The sequence below is a fragment of the Dipodomys merriami genome, unplaced genomic scaffold, assembly GCF_024711535.1.
Source record: "Dipodomys merriami isolate MVZ:Mamm:240054 unplaced genomic scaffold, mDipMer1.0.p SCAF_1859, whole genome shotgun sequence".
Taxonomy (NCBI): Eukaryota; Metazoa; Chordata; class Mammalia; order Rodentia; family Heteromyidae; genus Dipodomys; species Dipodomys merriami.
Window position 1 is genome coordinate 77,501 of NW_027203225.1, and position 7,310 is coordinate 84,810.

Here is a 7,310-nt window from a genome sequence, read left to right on the forward strand (position 1 = left end):
TGATCTGTGCTGGAAGCTCACGCCTGTAATCCCAGCTACTCAGGAGACTGAGATCTGAGGATCATGGTTTGAGGCCGGCACAGGCAGAAAAATCCAAGAGACTCTTCTCTCCAGTGAACCACCAGAAAACTGGAAGTGATGCCGTGGCTCAAGTGGTCGAGCTTCAGGCTGAAGCAGAAAAGCTCAGGGACGGTGCCCAGGCCCATGACTGAGACAACAAAGAAAGAAAAAAGATGAGTTGCTGTTGTTGTTGTTTAAATAAATAATACACCACACATATCTCCATAAAAGTTTCAACCACGTCGGTCCCCAGGGCCGGTTGTTCATCTTCAGTACTGTGTAGTAATCCCTCAGCACCCGCACTGTCCCTTTCTGCACAGAGGGCTTTGTGTGCTTCTTGTTCCCGGGCAGGTGGGGTGGGGGCTCTGGGCACGTTTCCTCGTGACTCCAGCCCACTCTCTAAGACCTCAGCCTGGACCAAAGTAGGCGAGGCAAAGAGCCCGCGGCCCGCACCTGCCTCCCGAGGGCTGGGAAAATAGGACAGCGGAAACGGAAAACAAATAGTGCAAAGGCAGCGGCGGCGCCCCCCCCCACCTCTGCGCCTAGAGAGCCCGCTGGACGGGCAGCCCGGCCTCCCCTGCTAGAAAATATTAACAGCATTTAATGAATATTCACAAGGACTCATTAAACATTTCCCCATGCGGCTGAGCCAAACGGCGCTCAGACCCCCAAACCATTAGCAAAAAGAAAAAAAAAAAGGGAATTAGAAATATTACAGAGAGGAGATGCTCAGGCGTGCAATGCCACAGGCGAGAAATCAGTTCATGTGGGAGCACGCACATGCACACACACACATGCACACGTGAGCACAGGCACACACACAACTGCTCCCCTCCCACTGCTGCTGATCAAAATGGGCTCCATGTCCTCAGACCCCGTGCTAGGCCGGATGCTTCAGTGTCTCACACACACACACACACACACACACACACACACACACACACACACACGGCCTGGGCCACGAGCTGGGCTGGGCTTTTCCATGAGCTGCCTCTCTTGGAGGTTCACAGAGACCTGGCAGGTAAGGACACTGAGGCCCGCGACCACCATGCGCAGGCGCCGTGAGGATGATCTGGCATGGGGAAGAACCCGAGCATCTGCGGCTCTGAGTCGTGAGCCTGACAAGGGTCGGGGGCGTGGTGGACCCAGACACGTGAGAGGAAATCCACAAACCCCGAGTGACAGAGGTCACACAGCCATAGCTGGCTGGAGGAGAGAGACAGAGAGACAGACAGACAGACAGACAGACAGACAGACAGACAGACAGACAGACAGACAGACAGAGGCAGACAGAGACAGAGAGCACATAATAGGATTCAAGCTTGAGAGAGGAGCTGAGCTGGTTTGTTGGCAGAACATTCCAGAAGGACTCACAAGAGAGTGAGGTGTGGTGGGTCCCAGGTAAAAGGGACTTCTAGACCGGCTCCCCTCACCCACCCCTACCCTGAGCCAATGACTCAACCCCAGGGGACCCACAATGATCATTTCTAGAGACCCCTGAGGGAGATTGGGGGGATGGCTCAGAGACCCCAGTCCACACAACAGTCTCCACAGAGAACACACTGAGAGCCAGGCGCTGTGGCTCCCGCCTGTCATCCTAGCTACTCAGGAGGCTGAGATCTGAGGATCATGGCACGAAGCCAGCCCAAGAAAGAAAGTCTGTGAGACTTATCTCCAACCAACCTCAGGAAAACCAGAAGGGGCGCTGTGGCTCAAAGTGGTGGAGCCCTAGCCTTGAGCAAAAGCAGCTCAGGGACAGCGCCCAGGCCCAGAGTTCAAGCCCCACAACTGACCCCACCCCCCAAAAAAAGCCCTGAGGTGGGGTACCCCCAGTGCTGGGATGGGGACCCCCACCGGCACCTCCCTCCCACAGAATGTTCTCTGCAGCAGGAGCAGAGGCAGGCTTTGGGGTTCAAGGGTGGCTGTTGGGAGTGGTAAGAGAAAACCTAAGATGCCTTTTCTGGGTCCCTGTGAGTGAGCTCAGCGCCCCCCACCCCGCACGCCTGCCTCCCATCTGAGCATTCCCCGCTGCAGGGGCTTCATGAGCGCGCTGGGCTCCAGTAGCAAAGAAAGATTCAGTGAGAAGCACCTCACGTGGAAGGCAAATGTAAACTGCCCCTCACACCCGCCATGAATCCTTCTTATCATCTGAACAAACAGCCGCTGGCGGCTCACACCCGTCATCCTAGCTACTCAGGAGGCTGAGATCTGAGGATGGAAGTTCAAAACCAACCCAGGCAGGAAAGGTCGTGAGACTCCGAGCTCCAGTGAACCATCAGAAAACTGGAAGTGGTGCTGTGACTCTAAGTGGTAGCGCGCTAGTCATGAGCTGAAGAGCTCTGGGACAGCGCCCAGGCTCTGAGTTCGAGCCCCACAACACACACACACACACACACCAGCAACAACTTCTGAGACTCCTTATTCCCAGGACAAATCCTGACTGTGAGGCCAGCCCAGCCAGAAGTGTTCAGGAGATGGCTATCCAATTAACTAGCAAAACTTCAGAAGTGGAGCTGTGGCTCAAGTGGTACAGTGCCAGCCTTGAGTACAAAAGCTCAGGGACAGCGCCAAAGCCCTGAGTTCAAATTCCAGTATTGGCATGCATGCACATGCCACACACACACACACACACACACACACACACACACACACACACGAAATGATGGCATCAGCCATTTTAGATTGAGTACATATGTTATTGATAATCAGTCTAAACAGAAGAGCCTATTGAACTTAGATTTCTTTCTCTGTGTCTCTCTTGGGTGCCTTGTGTATGGGCCCTGCGTGCCATCCCAGCACCCCCCATTCGACACTCGCTCATTCCCACTGCGACGACCTGTTCACGGACACTGCTGTTATCCGGAAATTAAATACAATGCGTTTCCTGTTCCTACCTTTGGAGAGAATGAAATCCAAAGAGGACATGTATTAAGTAATTAACTCAGAGAAACCTAATTGATAATGACCGTCACCAGGCAGGAATCAGGAGAGCTGAGAGTTCCACGGGGGACGTGGCCCAGATTGCTCTGTCTCCCGAGAGAGAGAGAGAGAGAGAGAGAGAGAGAGAGAGAGAGAGAGAGAGAGAGAGAGAGAGAGAGAGAGAGAGGTAAGTGGAAAGTGATTGGGAGTGGTGGGACTCGGGGTGGTGGGGCACAAGGCCCCGGGGCCAGGGCAGTGCCTGCTCCTTGGGTACAGATGGTGGGGGGGGAGGAGCAAAGCCCCTTTGATGAGCTGGTGGCCAGTGGCACCGGGGTTGTGGGCGCAGCTCTTGTGGCTAGAACTCACCCAGCCACAGAAGCCAAAGTGTCCAGCAGGCCCGGCTCTAGGGATGGCTCTCCAAGGAGGAGCATCCTTCCCCAAAGCAGAAAGATGAAGGGCGGGGGGGGGGGGGGGACGAGGACAGGATCTTGCTTTGTAGCCCAGTCTGGCCTTGAATTTGTGATCCTCCAACCACGGCCTCCTGAGCGGCTGGAATTATAGGCACACACCACCATGCTGGGCCCCCATTGCTACTATGTCTAACGTTTGTCGCTGCTCAGGGCCTTTGCACTTGAACAACTGAGTTCCACTCCCTAGAACCACGTCTTTCAGTGACGTCTTGCAGTGTTTACGCAGCTGGCATCGGGTCAGTAGCTAATCCTCACCTTAAAGGTCACAGCCATTCCCCGTGTGTCTCTAACGTCTCCGCGGGCCCTGTCTCTTCACAGCCTCTTCACGGGGATTCTGTCCCACTTCCTCCTGGGTTTCTGCTCTCTCCACACCCTCAGCTTCTGAAATCCTCTTGTTCCTGCTTTGTTTCCTGTGTCCTCCACCAGAAAAACTAGCTCGGAGAGAACCAGGGCCAGTCTGGGGCCTAGCACAGCTTCTGGAAGATACTGCTCAGGCCATGCTTGCTGAATGAACTCAGCTTCCTAAAACCCAGCTGTCTGGGTCTTGGAACATTCTGGATTTTGGATGAGAGATGCTCTGCTGACAGAACTGCTTTTATAATGACAGTGTCTTCACTGTGGGTTGGTGTGTGTGTGTGTGTGTGTGCGCATGCGCGTACGTGTGCATGTGTGTGTGCACATGCCAGTACTGGTGCTTGAACTCCTGGCCTGAGGGCTATCCCTGAGCTTTTTCACTCAAGGTTGGAGCTCTACCACTTGAGCCACAGCTCCACTTCTGGCTTCTTGGTGATTACCTAGAAATAAGAGTCTTGTGGACTTCAAACCTCAATCCTCGGAACTCAGCTTCCTGAGTAGCTGGGATTTCAGGGGTGAGCAACCATAGATGTGTTTTGCTAGAGACCAGATACACTCTTCTGAACTAGACCAGCTGAGTCTGCTTTGTGCTCGGGAAATGCTGAGAAGCCCCCCTCCCCCCGACCACCCCCTTGCTCCAAGGGTTCGAAGCCCACCCAGAGCACTCAGCGCCCAGAGGACCCGGATGCTGACCGCCGCCTGCCCAAGGTCCTCTCACAAGGTCCCAACGGTGTCTCCATGGGTTTGTCCGCAGCTCGGGAACGGATGCAGAAGATGAGAAAAGAAATGGCACCACTTCAGGACAGGTGCGTGGGGCCAGGGGTGTCTGCCCCCCCCCCAGGGGAACTCGAGGTGCTCATGCAGAGGGACGGCCCTCCCCCCAGAGTGGGCACCGTGCTGCTGCCCAGGACCCGGGAGAAGCCAGGGGAACGGAGCGAAGACAATGGAGCGGGCTGCCGATCAGCCAGCTGAGCGGAGAGCCGCGATTCTGCTGATCGCAGGTCTTCTGCGGATCTGCTGAGCCCGGAGAATCTCCGCGATTTGGGATTTGTAGCAGGGTCTCCCGGCCGCTGGCAGCAAGCGCGCCAGTGCTGACGTGAAGAAGGACGTGTCTGTCTCAAAACCAAAACATCGAGACAAGACAGTGTGTGTGTGTGTGTGTGTGCGTGTGCGCATGTGTGTGTGTGCGCGTGTGTGTGTGCGTGTGCGTGTGTGCGTGTGTGTGTGTGTGTGTGTGTGGCTTGAACTTGGGGCCTGGGTACTGCCTTTTTCACTCTACCCCTTTGAGCTGCAGCTCCACTTCTGACTTTGGGGGGGGGGTGTTCATTGGAGATGAGAGTCTCAGGAACTTTTCTGCTCAGGCCAGCCTTGAACTGTGATCCTCAGATCTCAGCCTCCTGAGTAGCTGGGATGACAGGTGTGAGCACCAATGCCACGTGGGCTGGGCGCTTTCTAACGGGGAAGTCCTGGAGGGGCCAGCCCTCCCCTGGGCTCCCTGACAGGCTCATGCCATCCCCCCCCGCCCCCCCCCCCCCGCCCTTCAGCACAGAACCCATCCTGTGTCTTAGCACCTCCGGACAGCGGCCAAGTGCTGCTGGGTAAGCAGCTAATCGCAGCCGCTGCTGACCCAGAGCGTGAGATGTCGCAGATCAAGGGCTGGTGACGCGCCTGAGCTGCTCCTGCTGCTGACCATGCGCGTCACAGGGCAAGGACCTCGCTTCCACGTGTCTTTGGAAACGATTGCAAAGAACTGGCCAATAGATTCAGCAGTCAGCATGACATGCGGACACGCTCCGGCCACACCACGCCAGCCACCTTCCAGCCTCTAGTGAACAAATCACCCCCCCCAACTGTGTGCTTAGAATTCAACCCCCCACCCTGACTCACTTGGCCACCTTTTTTTTTTGTCAGTTGTGGGGCTTGAACTCTGGGCCTGGGCGCTGTCCCTCAGCTCTTCAGCTCAAGGCTAGCGCTCTACCACGGGAGCTACAGTGCCACTTCTGGTTTTCTGGTGGTTTGTTGGAGATAAGAGTCTCGTGGACTTTTGTGCCCGGGCTGGCTTTGAACTGAGATCCTCAGATCTCAGCCTCCTGAGTAGCTAGGATGACAGGCGTGAGCCGCCGGCGCCCGGCTCACCTGGCCATCTTCGCACATACTGTTCCCAGGACTGGAATGCCTTTCCATCTCTCCAGCGCCCAGCGCACACAGGCATGTGGCAGGACCTACAAATCAGAGGGAAGAGCGGGCACCTCAGCCTCTCCCTGGGGCTGGGGATGGTGTGCCCATTGTGGGGGCATCTGGACACGGTGGGGGGCGGGGAAGGGGCGCAAGGAAAGACGCGCCCCCCCCCAGGGCGGTGGGAAAAGTAGGTTACAATGGTTGGCGTCAGATGACCCAATTTTGGGCACAAAAAGTAAATTCCAAATTTGCATGTTTGTTTATGCATGGAAAAGTCTGGAAGGATGCACCCTACATAAGAGTCAGGAAAGCTCTGAGGGGGAGGGGCTGAGACAGCGCACATACAATTGAGGCTTTTTTAGTTTCTACTTTCTGAAATGGGCATGGTATTAATTTTATAATCAAAAATGGAATCGGGGTTCTGAACATGCGTGGGGACTCGTCTCCTGTTCCTGCAGCTGCCATGGCCAGAGAAACACAGGGCGGGTTTTGTTGTTGTTTGTTGTCCTGAGGCTTGAACTCAGGGCGAGCCCTACTTCCGGTTTTCTGGGGGTTCATTGGAAATAAAAAGGCTCGCAGACTTTCCTGTCTGGGCTGGCCACAGGGCCCCCGCTCATTTTCACCTTTTTCCCGGTTAACTGTAGAGTCTGATTAGGCGTGATTGGAAAACATTTCTTCCCATCAGCCACTGGGCCATAAGCCCAATAAATGCCCCCAAAATCCTTCATGAAAGAAGCCGGTTTGAAGCTGAGCATGCTGGCTCATACCTGTCATTCTAGTTACTCAGGAGGCTGAGATCTGAGGCTCACGGTTCAAAGCCAGCCTGGGCAAGGAAGTCTGTGAGACTCTTCTCTCCAATGAACCACCAAAAAGCTGGATGTGGAGCTGTGGCTCAAGTAGTAGAGCACAGTCTTGAGTAAAAAAGCTTAAGAACAGCACCCAGGCCCTGGATCTGAGTTTAAGCCTCAAGACTAGCACCAAAAGAAGGAAGAGGAGGAGGAGGAAAGAGAAGGAAGGAAGGAAGGAAGGAAGGAAAGACAAGAAAACCTGAACCATGCATGGGAGGCATTCATTTGTGGCTCTGGGCAGCTCCAGCTGGGGTCAAGGTGAGGTCAAGGTCATGGCCCTCCTGGTCACAGCCACTGGGGGATCTCAGGTCACTTTTTCTGGACTCACCCGTTGCCTTGTTCATGCAAATTAGGGCCTAATTTGATTTCTGCTCCATCTGGGTGAACCCCATCAAAGCCCAATTCCACTCATTACCAACAGCTTCTCTGCTTGGCCTTGTACTAGGGCTGCTGAGGCTTGGGACTAGTGGGGACCCCTCCT